Source organism: Theropithecus gelada, chromosome 18 (genome assembly GCF_003255815.1).
Source record: "Theropithecus gelada isolate Dixy chromosome 18, Tgel_1.0, whole genome shotgun sequence".
Lineage (NCBI taxonomy): Eukaryota > Metazoa > Chordata > Mammalia > Primates > Cercopithecidae > Theropithecus > Theropithecus gelada.
In genome coordinates this window covers 3,115,353-3,128,130 of record NC_037686.1, presented here as the reverse complement: position 1 = coordinate 3,128,130, position 12,778 = coordinate 3,115,353, and positions in this window count along the sequence as shown.

Sequence of the window (12,778 nt, the reverse complement as noted above, 5' to 3'; positions counted from 1 at the left end):
ACAGGTCCAGGGATAAAGAAGGGTTCAAATCTGATGACGATAGGCAGTGGTGAGTGCCAGGCTATAACAAGACTTGTCATCTCAGCCACCTCCCCAGAGGGCATGCACCCCTGTTTGAGGGTCTAGAGAGGTTGGCTGAATTTATCCAACATGCTGGATGAAAGAGGCTGCCCACCAGCGAGCAGGAGGCTAGGACTGCACCTGAACAGAAGAGCTCATTCTTCCGCCCTGCATGAGGACTCTCCGAAGGGCTACGAGGGTCTTTGTTCCAAGGCGAGTCCCCAGAATCTCTCGGCAGTAGCGGCAGCTATGGAAACATATGCAAGGCTGCCCTGATACAGCCTCGCTGCAGTTGTTGGGCTAAAATTATTCTGGGCCTATTACATGTATTTGCAAGCTTTTGAGAGAAAGAGTTTGCAGACCTCTTACCAATTCATGAGGCTTGAGATACATTACATCCACACTAGATTTGACATTCACAGCTCTAAATTGGGTATTTACTGCTCAGGAAAAGGGAGCTCAGAGCTGTTAAGTTACCAGCTTAAAAAGAGCGCAACTATTAAGAAGCAGATCCCATACTTGACTCCAAGTTTTATGATGCAGAATTCGTGTTCTTTAGTCACACCTCAGTAGATTGCAATGAGATATGGAATGCCTTATGAACATGGAATGACATTACTTAAAGACGCACAATTAAAATGTAGGATGTAGCATAGAAAAATACATGGCTGGACAATGATAAAAGTAAGAAGTAAAACAGAACTGATGAAAAGAGAGTTCAGTGATTATTTGCCCTTAGTTCCTATTAAATGTACGTATGTCCATCTTAAATAAATGTTTGCATGGAAACTTCGACCTTTGGACATGAGTTTAAAAATGGTTCATCTATTACTGATTAGTTTCACTGGTTTTTGTTTTCTATTTTATGTTTCTCATATTTCATGGGAATATTAAATTGGAATTGATGTGTTATTTGCAAAATTTCTTCTCTATTGTTGGAGAACTCAAATCATCCAAGGTATTTAAACCTTCATGCAGGTAAATTTTTTTCCAAAAGAGAAACTAATTAAATTGCTGAGCGTGTTGACTCCTGCATATAACCCCAACGCTTTGGAAGGCTGAGGCAAGAAGATCACTTGAGGTCAGGAGTTTGAGACCAGCCTGGGCCACATAATGAGAGCCTCCATCTCTACAAAATAATTTAAAAATTAAAAAAAGAAAATAGTTAAATGTGCATCTTGTCAAGGCGCATCTTTACTCACTGGAACTGTCTACTTTCACAGAAAAAAAATAATATCCCTTTAGGGAACTCAAAGTAACCATCTGTTTATGAGGCTGAGATTTATCACTGTACAAACAAAGGGCACTATAGTTACAAAGTACCATAAAGTTAATGGCATAAAACAAAACCCATGTATGAGCTCACGTTTCTGCCAACCGGCAGTCTGGATGGCTTAGCTGGATCCTCTGCTCAGGGTCCCCCAAGAGTGCAGTCAGGCATCAGTCATGCAACGGATCTCATTTGCAGCTCATGGTAGTCTCTCGAGTTCAACAAGTTGATGGCAGAATTCAGCTGTTTGTGGCTACAAGGGGACTGGGGTCTCTGCTTTGTCGCTAACTATTGACCGGACCCCATCGACAGCTCCTGGCTACGTGGCCCAGAGGTCGTCACAATGACTCAGTTCTTGTAAAAGGCACCATTATTTTTTCTCCAGTAGTTTTTCTCCCAGGGAATGAAGAGTATGTGGGGAGGACGTTGATATCACACGACCTGACACTTCTGCTTGCTCTCCACCGAACTCAGAGGTGGACAGGGGAGTTTAGGCAGAAAGCAAGACATCTTTTATACCCCTCTGACCGGGGCCCCCAGAGACTAGAGAAGTTTCAGAAGACCTGAAGGAACTCAGCTGTGGGTGGGAAGTCGCCTTTATGGGAGGACAGCAGAAGAAATAGATAAAGGTGTTTTCCAGAAACCCATGCTCTTTGCAGAACAGTGTTCTCAGACGTTGAGGAGAATCCCTGACCAGCCCCACTAACAGCTGAGCTGCAGCTCCTGGGCTGGTGTCGAGCGTGGCAGAAGGCATCCCGGTGGTGAAAGCCAGCCGAGTCCAGCTGGTCTGACGTTGCTGGAAACAAGGCGGGAGGCCATAGTGTGGGCATGGCAGTTTTGACCCACCTGCCCGGTGACGTGTCACTGTGCTGACGTTGAGACTGCTGCTCTAAGGACCATCTGGACAGTGAAAGGCACCCCTCCCCCCATGGATCATTCCAGCATACTCTTATCCTAGAGCCAGTCGCCTTGCTCAGACCCCACGTAAGTCCGAGAACTGTACAGTTTCTGAGCTGAGAGAGAGCTGGAAGGTCATATGCAGTCCTCAGGCTTCACGGTGCAGAGAGTGGAGCCAAGAGCAGACAGCAGGAGTGCCTGCCCTGGTCAGCTTGTCTTAGTTCTCAGCTGAAACTTATGTTAACCAAAACAAGTAGCTGACAGAGATTAAGTATGATCCAGGTAACTGTTTTAATCCATACAAAAGAGAAACCAACACTCCTAGTCAATGAGCCCTGTCAGCTCATGGAAACCTTTTCCCACTTGTTCACACCTTAGTCACCACCCATCTGAGCAATAAATCCACTGCCTGTGATGTGCTTAATGGGATCGTCCTTACAGCATTTCCAGCAAGGCCATGCCTCCTGTTGCTGTCCGCTTTCAGATGGCCTGAAAGGCCCACTGTCATATGGTCAACAAATCCAGCCCTCTGCCAGGGAGAGGCCCCTCCTACTGCCCAGGAGGTCTTCGGGGCATGAGAAGGATGCACTGGAGAGTGCCTCCTTTTGGCTGGTTCTGCATTCTAACACCGCCTGCAATGAGATCATTTTGGTGCTCCATATTGGGGGTGCTTGTGGGAGCCCTGCCAATCAGAGGGAAAGCGATCACAGGAAGAGCTGTCAATCACACAGCACCTGCTACGCGCAGGGTGCTGCTCTAAGCGCACTGCATACATTGGCTTATTACTTCTTAAGGTAATATTACAGATGAGACACATAACCTGTCCACCCAGCCATGGCAGAGCCATGGGACATCAAAGGGCCAGGGGATCAGTGCCTCTCTCTATAGCCTTTCCATTGCCAAAACAATTTGTTGTTTACTGTATGTGGATGGTGTTAGATGTGTGATTTTCATTCAATCTTGTCACCTTAGAAGGGAGAGTTTTCCTACCAGCTCTCACACAGCCACACCCAACCCACACCTCTGCCCGTCCCTGCTGTGCTGTTCTCATCGTACTGATCACCGTGCAGTGGGTATTTCACTTTGTTCTTTATTCTTTCTTCCCCACTAGAATGCAAACTGCAGAACTTATTTCCCCCGCTTTTTTTCCACTCTTGGGTGGAACGTGGTCTCTAGAACATGGCATGGAGTTGGTGATCAATAAGAAATCCTCAAAAGCATACGTGTTTCGCAGATGAGAAAACATGCTCAGAGTCATTGTCAAATGTGCCTGTGATGACAGAGGTGGCCAGTCACAGACCTGGAATTGGAACTGGGTGTTCTCACCTAGAGCTGCTCTTTTTTTTTTTCACCGTTCTAGTTATCGGAAAACATTTCATTTCCATTGAGTGGAAACTTTCCTTTGATATTTCCATTTGTTAGCCTAATTGCCATTTAGAGTGATACAAAATCAGTCTCATCCCCTTTTTCCCTATCAGTTTTCCACATTTGCAGTTATTGTTCCCTCTATACAAGCCAGATCCTAACATAAAGCAGCTTTTCTGCCTCTCCCCTAGACCTATTTGAATTTGTCCTTCTTAGTTCTTTTTTATTTTGTATTGTTTTGAGACAGAGTCTCACTCTGTTGCACAGGTTGGAGTACAGTGACACAATCTCGGCTCACTGCAACTTCTGCCTCCTGGGTTCAAGTGATTCTGCTGCCTCAGTCTCCGGAATAGCTGGGATTACAGACGCCCACTACCACACCCAGCTAATTTTTGTATTTTTAGTAGAGATGAGGTTTCACCATGTTGGCCAAGATGGTCTTGAACTCCTGACCTCAGGTGATCCACCTGCCTCTGCCTCCCAAAGTGCCAGGATTACACGCACGAGCCACCGAGCCCGGCCCAAATTTGTCATTCTAAAAAGATGATGTGGCTGGGCGTGCTGGCTCATGACTGTAATCCTAGCACTTTGGGAGGCTGAGGCAAGAGGATCACTTGAGTCCAGGAGTTTGAGGCCAGCCTGGGCAACACAGTGAGATCCCAACTCTACAAACATTTAAAAATTAGCTGGGCATGATGGTGTGTGCCTGTAGTCCCAGCTACTCAGGGGGCTGAGGTGGGAGGATTGCTTGGGCCAGGGAGGTCAATGCCGCAGTGAGCCATGGTTATGCTACTGCAGTCCAGCTTGGGTGACAGAGCAAGACCCTACCTCAAAATAATAATAATAAAATACATAAATGAAAGCACAGTACAAATCTCATCTTACAGGAGCATGGACGTTGAAGAAGAGCAAGCTGAATAGAAGCTCCAGGTGTCTTGCTCCAGGGGCCACTGGCAACCCCTCTCATTACAACTCCAACAGTGCCCCATCTATGGGCTCCAATGATGCCCCATCTGGACAATAGTGCCTCAATAACCATCAGCCCATCTCCTCTCTATCTCACCAACTGACGGGGTGGATACAAAGCCTCAAGCTGTGTCCACACATTCCCTACAAAAAGTGTTATATGGGCAGAGAGGAAAAGCTATGGGCACCTGGGCCTTCCCATTAGTGAGCAGAGTCTGCCAGCCTCCTCCAGCTCCTCTGCAAGCTGAAGTCAAGACCCAGCAGGCCTGTGCCAACGTCGTGTCCTCTCTGTGTTCAGGCTTGGCAGTATCGCATTCCTGGCATAATTTTCCATCCTTGTGCCTGCAAGGCATCACTGTGTGGGAAGGGCACCCTTCCCTAATGATCTTGGCCAAATCCAGTATCTCTCATTCACATGGGTGCCCCCTTGCCCCCAGGGTAGCATAAAAGATGGCAGTTGAAGCTGGGTAAACAAAAATAGAAGATGGAAAATGTCTCGGTCCGGTCCCAGCCTCAGGAAATCCTGCATCACGTTTGCTGCTCTGATCTAGAAGAAAGGTTGACAAATCTTTCCTTAGCTTTTATCTCAGGATGGTGGTGTTAGGTTTTGCTGATGATGGGTTAAATCGCTTAAATCTTCTACAAATCTTAAGGCAAACGGAAAACGCTTGTGAAAATGCATGGTGTTCCCGAGTTCAGAACTTCCTATGCATCCTCAAATCACCAGCATTCTGCAGAGAATCACACGGTGGGTGTGATTCTGCCACCAGTCAGCTGTCACCAATGATGACCGGCCACAACAAAGCTGAATGACACGGGGCATATCATGCCAAAGGACCTCTCTTGTGATGCTGGTATTTATCTTTGAGACTTGCCTCTTTTAGAGGTGGCCTACATGACTTTAGTCAGTTCTGGCCCTTAGAGATCTTTCACCTGGAAATCTCCAGAACATTCTGCACACTATCATGCCTCATGGAACTACAGCCTGGCAGACATTAAAATACCCATTTTTCAAATAGAGGAAGTGGGTTCTTTGAAATTAACAGAATTCAGAAGCATTCAGAAGCATCTTGGAAATGGTGGCGAAGCAATTATTTTAAGTACAAGAGTCTGTTTTGATCTTGGGAATTACCTGTGAAGGCCCCGTCACAGGCTCTGCTGGCCAGCGGCAGCTGTGCAGGGATGAATAACTGTTGCAGGCCTGTGTGAGCTTCTGCATGGCTGGAGCAGCACTGTGTCCCACAGCAGGTATCTCCTGGTGGTAGAAGTGGTGCCCTTCCCTTGGTTAAGCAGAGGGTGGACTGGCCAGTCTCAAGCTTCCCTCAAAGGTTCTTCCATCACCAGGTACTTGGGATTCTCCTAAGGCAAGGGATGCTGACTTTCCCTTCCAAAAGGAGCACTTCTGAAGCTGGGGAGCAGAATCCTAACGATGCCCACAGGGGGCAGGCAGAATGCCACCACTCGGCCAAGAAGAAGTGTTTGGCTGCGGCAGCCCAGAGTCCAGAGCCACCACACTTCCTGTTGCTGCACACGCTGCTTCTGCTGGTATTCACCCACACATGGAGTCTAGCAGGTCTCCCTGCTTCTACCCAGCTTCTCTGTAATCCTTTCTCCACCTGGCAGCCACAGACATTCACTTAACATCTAGTTTATCATGCCCTTCCCTTGCTTGCCCTGTAAAGGCTTCCTCGCATCCCTCATAGAATTCAAACTCCTCACCCCGAGGCTCAGTCCTCCACCTGTGGCCCTGCCTGGTCTCTGTGCTACCCTGGAGCTCACTGACAACCTGGCTTTTCCTTCAAGTTGCCAGCATTCCCTCATCATAGAGCCTTACCTAGCTGCTCCCTTGCCCTGCAAGACTCTTTACATGATTTAACCAACAACACTCATAGAGCAAGGGATTTGTGGCATCCAACTCATCTTCCCTGATCATCATGTAGCTGCTCTCCTTGCTTTTCAAATCTCAGGGCCGGGCACAGTGGCTCACGCCTGTAATCCCAGCACTTTGGGAGGCTGAAGCAGGTGGATCTCTTGAGGTCAGGAGTCTGAGACCAGCCTCGCTAACATGGTGCAACCCCATCTCTACTGTAAATACAGAAATAAACTACGCGTGGTGGCGGGCATCTGTAATCCCAGTTACTTAGGAGGCTGAGACAGGAGAATCATTTGAACCTGGGAGGTAGAGGTTGCAGTGAGCCAAGATCATGCCACTGCACTCCAGCCTGGGTGACAGAGCAAAACTCCAACTTCAAAGAAAATAAAAAAGAAAGAAAAATCTCAGCATGGGGGCCAGCCCATCAGAGAGCCCCTTCCTGATCGTCCACACTGACCCGGCTCTGCAGCCACACCACCCGGTTCTCAGTCCTCGCCTTGCACTGACACTGCACGTTCTTTTCTGTATTCATCTGTTCTTGTCTCTCCCAGGAAAGCAGGCCCCTGTTGTCCCTTCGTGTATAGGACCGTACTAGGGGCATGAACACAATCACTCTTTTTTGAAGAATGAATGAATATATAGAACATTATGGCCCCTTCTCCCCAGACTTCACTGCACCTGACACTCTCAACACAGGCACAATTATTTATTTGCAAACTTGTATGTGAAATCTGCATGTTGGTGCTCTCCGGGCCCCACACAGGAACTTAGCTTTCAAATGCAGATGCATAACATAAATGGCCATTTCACTGAGAAGTGGAAAATATGTTCTGAAGGTGCAATCATAACGACAGTGTTTTTGCCTTCAGGTCTTAACACCCAGCATTCTGTTTCTTAGGTGTCCTGCTGGATACCCAATTCCTTTGACATTTAAAAATAAAGCACGCTTCCCCAACAGAAATATATCCCCTTCCCTATGTTACTGTGCAGATTTGGGGACCCAAAAGTTACTTTGCTTCTATATATTGCTAACTAAGGAAAAAGGAGGTTTCAGATCTTAAACTATCATTAGACATATCATCAGAACCGGGACAGAGCCTGACTTGTGATTTGCATTTCCTGTCTCAGCAATTGCTTCAGCTGCCTCACTTAACACTGCATTTCTCGGGGGCCGGGCGCGGTGGCTCAAGCCTGTAATCCCAGCACTTTGGGAGGCCGAGGCGGGCGGATCACAAGGTCAGGAGATCGAGACCACGGTGAAACCCCGTCTCTACTAAAAATACAAAAAATTAGCCGGGCGCGGTTGTGGGCGCCTGTAGTCCCAGCTACTTGGGAGGCTGAGGCAGGAGAATGGCGTGAACCCGGGAGGCGGAGCTTGCAGTGAGCCGAGATCACGCCACTGCACTCCAGCCTGGGCGACAGAGCGAGACTCTGTCTCAAAAAAAAAAAAAAAAACAAAACACTGCATTTCTCATTACCTTGGTGGAGCTGGGGGGAGATGGAAAGGGGGAATTTCATGAGCTCGAGCGTCCTCTTTTGCATCCTTTGAAATTCAAATCATGTTCAGCCATGAGCAATTCATAGACAGGGTGTAATTGCCGATACAGCTTATAAGATGTCCTTTCCTCACCAAAACGCGATCAGTCTACACACCCACCTGAAGGCCATGCAGAGGAGCGGCGCTCCTGACAGGCACAGCCTCCGCGAGGCAGTGCGTTCTAACCATACAGAACTCTGTGCCCCAGAGGCCCAATTACACGGCAAAATGCTGTGTTTCCTCACATAGTTCTCAAAGACAGTCACCTGCTCACTGTGGGGAGATTTAAGGTCTTAAACACCGAGGAAAGGCATTTCATGAAAAGGTTACCCCCAAAGAGAAATCCAAGGTCGAATTTAGATGGCTAGATACGCATTGGAGGTACTCTACTCATTAGTTCTTAAAACAAGGGACACCTAGAATTCAAAGGGGGCTGTTTTACATCAGGGGCACCCAATCTTTTGGTTTCCCTGGGTCACATTGGAAGATGAATTGTCTCAGGCCACACACAAAATACACTAACTCTAATGATAGCTGATGAGCTAAAAAAAAATGCCAACATAATCTCATGTTTTAATGTTTTAAGAAAGTTTACGAATTTGTGTTGGGCTAAATTCAAAGCTCTCCCGGGCCACATGTAGCCCACGGACTGCGGGTTGGACAAGCTTCTTTTACACATTCAGAGAAGGAATTTGGATGAATACGTGGGACATTTTTTCCTTTTATGAGCATCCGTTGAAGGGAAGAAACAAGAAATCCCAGGCTGCCCATGTATCCCCGTGGTGGGTGGGTTGAGAAGCAGCACCCAGGCCCCCGGGGGGCAGATGCTGCCCCGATTTATCCAGTGTGTACTGAGCTATATAAGAGCTACACCTACAACTGTGTCAACTTTGCACACAAGTATATGAACAGTAAATAGAAAATTACAAGCAGCTTGGCATTGAAACACTCTCAGAGGAAAAGTGAACCATGGCAGACAGGCAGCGTGAAAATCCTAAACCAACAAGTGGAATAAGTTTGGTTCAGGCAAGGATGGTGGTTAATTCCCCTGGTCATTCCAAGGGACCTTTATACCTTTATCCTTGGCTACTGTGCCCTCCATCGCAAAGGCCCCAAAAAATGAGCCACCGTGCTCTGGGTCGTAAAACCTGCTTGCTGCCTGACTGCTGACTCAGAGCGTGGACTGGATTCCCAGATCTTCACCCATGAGCCATGTCACTCCCTGTCTGATTCTTCCTCCCACACAGCAAGGACCTGGGGCGCTGCACCTGAGCTGCGGTGGGTGGAGTCTGCATGCCAAGACTGGGTGTAGTAGCTGGGTAAGGACTTGCCCCTGGGCTATGATGCTTGGAGACAAGGGAACCCAGCAAGAGAAAACATCTTATGTAAAAACCAAAGTTAAAAACTAGGCAGTCCTCCCAAAGAAGAGGTGGAACGAAAGAAACTAAAGAAGACTAAAGAAGACAGGCACAAGGGGGAAATTCAGATTTGAGGCAACTGGACAGAAGAATGTCAAGGAGAAGAACTTGGAGAAAATCCTTGAGCCATGAGACTACATCCAAGGCCAGCCTTTTGAGTACTGAGTAACGCCGTAAATTGCCATTCCTACCGTGAGTCTTGGTTGACAAAACAGGGCTCTGGTTATGTGCAGCTGTGTGTGTGCTGGAAAGTTTCTGTGTAAGCAGCTCCACTGAACAGGTTCCAGCTAATAGTGTGTCCTCAAGAAGTAACCCAAGTCCCCCCCAGCACAGCACACCACACCACACTGACCAAAAGGTCAGGGGCTGTTTCTTGATTGTTGGCTGTGCCACCTCTTGTATCTCAAAGAGCATGTTTCTCCCAGCACTTTGGGAGGCCGAGACGGGCGGATCACGAGGTCAGGAGATCGAGACCATCCTGGCTAACACGGTGAAACCCCGTCTCTACTAAAAAATACAAAAAACTAGCCGGGCGAGGTGGCGGGCGCCTGTAGTCCCAGCTACTCGGGAGGCTGAGGCAGGAGAATGGCGTAAACCCGGGAGGCGGAGCTTGCAGTGAGCTGAGATCCGGCCACTGCACTCCAGCCTGGGTGACAGAGCAAGACTCCGTCTCAAAAAAAAAAAAAAAAAAAAAAAAAAGAGCATGTTTCTAGGTTAGGCCTGGCCTGAAGAAAATGTGCTTAGCCCCAGACCAACTATGCCCCATATCCCATTGCTATTTCCCTCTATGCTACTTGACAGAGGTTGCTCCTATGCCTGGCACTGACCACAGGACCATATCACATGTCTCTATAAGGTTACTTTTTTTTTTTTTTTAAACACAGTTACAGGGAAAACAGAGTTTATTGAAAAACTGCAGCTCTATTATCCCTGGCAAATTTACGCTGACTTATTCTTTCAAACTCTTCCACAGGTTTTAAAATTTGCAGAATCTTGGCCAGGTGTGGTGGCTCACGCCTGTAATCCCAGCACTTTGGGAGGCTGAGGCAGACGGATCACGAGGTCAGGAGATCGAGACCATCCTGGCTAACACGGTGAAACCCCATCTCTACTAAAAATATAAAAAGTTAGCCGGGCGAGGTGGCGGGCGCCTGTAGTCCCAGCTACTCAGGAGGCTGAGGCAGGAGAAGGGCGGGAACCCAGGAAGCAGAGCTTGCAGCGAGCCAATATCAGGCCACTGCATTCCAGCCCGGAAGACAGAGCGAGATTCAGTCTCAAAAAAAAAAAAAAAAAAAATTGCAGAATCTCAGGATGGAAGAAATCCTAAACGTGTTCTACGTAGTGTCCGCCCTTCGTAGGTTTTCTAACTCCCAACCCCGTGCTCTTTTGTAATGTGCAGTGAAAGCCCTAAATGCTTTTAACAAGTGAAGAGCTCTTCACTCCAGAAGTACACATAGAGTTTGAAATGTAAACACAATGAGAGAGGTAACCTATGATTTAATTTCCCTCTAAGATAATAATAATGGCCATGAACAATACATTCTGCAAAAAAATGATATGAGGAAGCAGCCAGGGAGGTTGGCAAGAGAAGGCTGAAAGACAGTAAATGATGTGGCAAAGAGAGACCCTGGGTGCCTCAGAAATGTCCTTGATGGCAAAGGCGGCAGAACAGGGCTGAAGAGAAGCCTCCTAACCTCCTCCTGGGTCACAAGCCTGTCTCCCTTGCTGAGGCCCCTCTGACTGACTGTGTTTTGTGTCACCTGGACTGCATGGTGGGGTGCCCAGATTAACTACGACTTCTGTAAGGATGTTTCCAGGGATTAGCATCTGAAGCAGATGGCCCTCCCCAGTGTGTGTGGGCCTCATTCAACCCCTTGACAGCCTGAATAGAACCAAAGGCAGAGGAAGGAAGAACCTGTCCCTTTTCCTTCTTGCCTCACATCTGGGGCTGAAATGTCTCATCTTTCCAGCCCTCAACTGTTGTTTACACCGTCGGCTCTCCTGGGTCTGCAGCCTTTGGCTCCTGTTGAATTACCACTGGGTTTCCTCGGCCTCCTGCTTATATACAACAGATTGTGGGACTTCTCAGCCTCCATAATCACAGGAGCCAATTACTGATTTTACAGACACCATTGACTCTGTTTCTCTGGAAGACTCTGATTAAGATAGTAACTTGTTGTGGAAAATGTCCTTTTAATTTACTTTATGTTACTTCGACCCACAGAGGTTGCAAGGTTTTGTCAGCTGAAGAATGATGAGGTTCATCCATCTGGAAAGGAGAGCTTCATGTCTCATAAAGGGCAGCCTGCTGGTGGCCATTCTGATAGGCTGGAAATCGTAGCCTCTGGCCAGAAGCCAGAAACATATTCGTAGGGAGGGGCAAAGGGAGCAAGAATGTATGAGGAGTGGGGTGGCCGAGCACACATATTTAACAACCCCTAGGAGGAGCTGTGCATGTTTATGGAAGGAGAAACATGCACATGCACAACTGAGCTTCGTGCCTCTCCTTGGGGACCCAGGTCCAAAAACAGTGGCATTAGCACGACATGAGGATGGAGACTTTAGCCCTATGATGTCAAAAGGTGAAGCAAAGGAAAAAAGAAAAAAAAAAAAAAAACCCTCTCTGTGCATCCCCTGTAGAGTGGCCAGAACCACTCTGTGGTCAGTGGTAGTCTTATCAGGAAGGAATGCTGGTCAGTTGTTTTGAAACTGCAAAAGGGATGGGCACTGTCAGGCGGCTGGTTGATATCGGGGTGGAATAGTCTTTCCAAAGGGCTGGTTTCTGTTCAGCCCCCAGTGGAGAAAACCTCCTGGGGCCAGCAAGCGAGGGGGGATAGTGAAACACGTCTAAGCTCCCCTCCCATCATGGCCAGAACTCAGTTTTTAAGGGTTATCTGAGGTCCCCTTGGCCAAGTGGGGGTCTATTCAGTTTGTTGAAGGACTTAGGATTTCATTTTTGTTTCTCAGTTCAAAGCTCTGAATTAGGCACTCTGAAGGGTGCAGAAATAACTTAAAGGCCGTCCCTTACCTTATATAGCTTACAGTCTGTCAGAGAAGATACACTTGCAAATATTAAACTGTAATCTGAAACAGAAGTATACTGAGATGAGCCAAGCACTGTGGAAACTTATAGGAAGGTGTCATTGTACCTAGCCAAAGGGAAGCTGGGGAGGGCTTCGTGAAGGCCCTTTGGCCCAGCAAGAGTCCCCTGCCCAGGGCTCCCCTCTTGAAGGGGCCTGTGCTTTGACCCTATGCACTGCCCCACTCCTTGCAGGTGCCGAGAGCAGCTGAGGGACCTGGGCCTGTGGAGTCACGTGGGTCGTGGGTGGGCTCTGGCTCCAGCGGGCACCCCGGCATGGCCATCACTCCCACTCACTGCCACAGAAGATTGT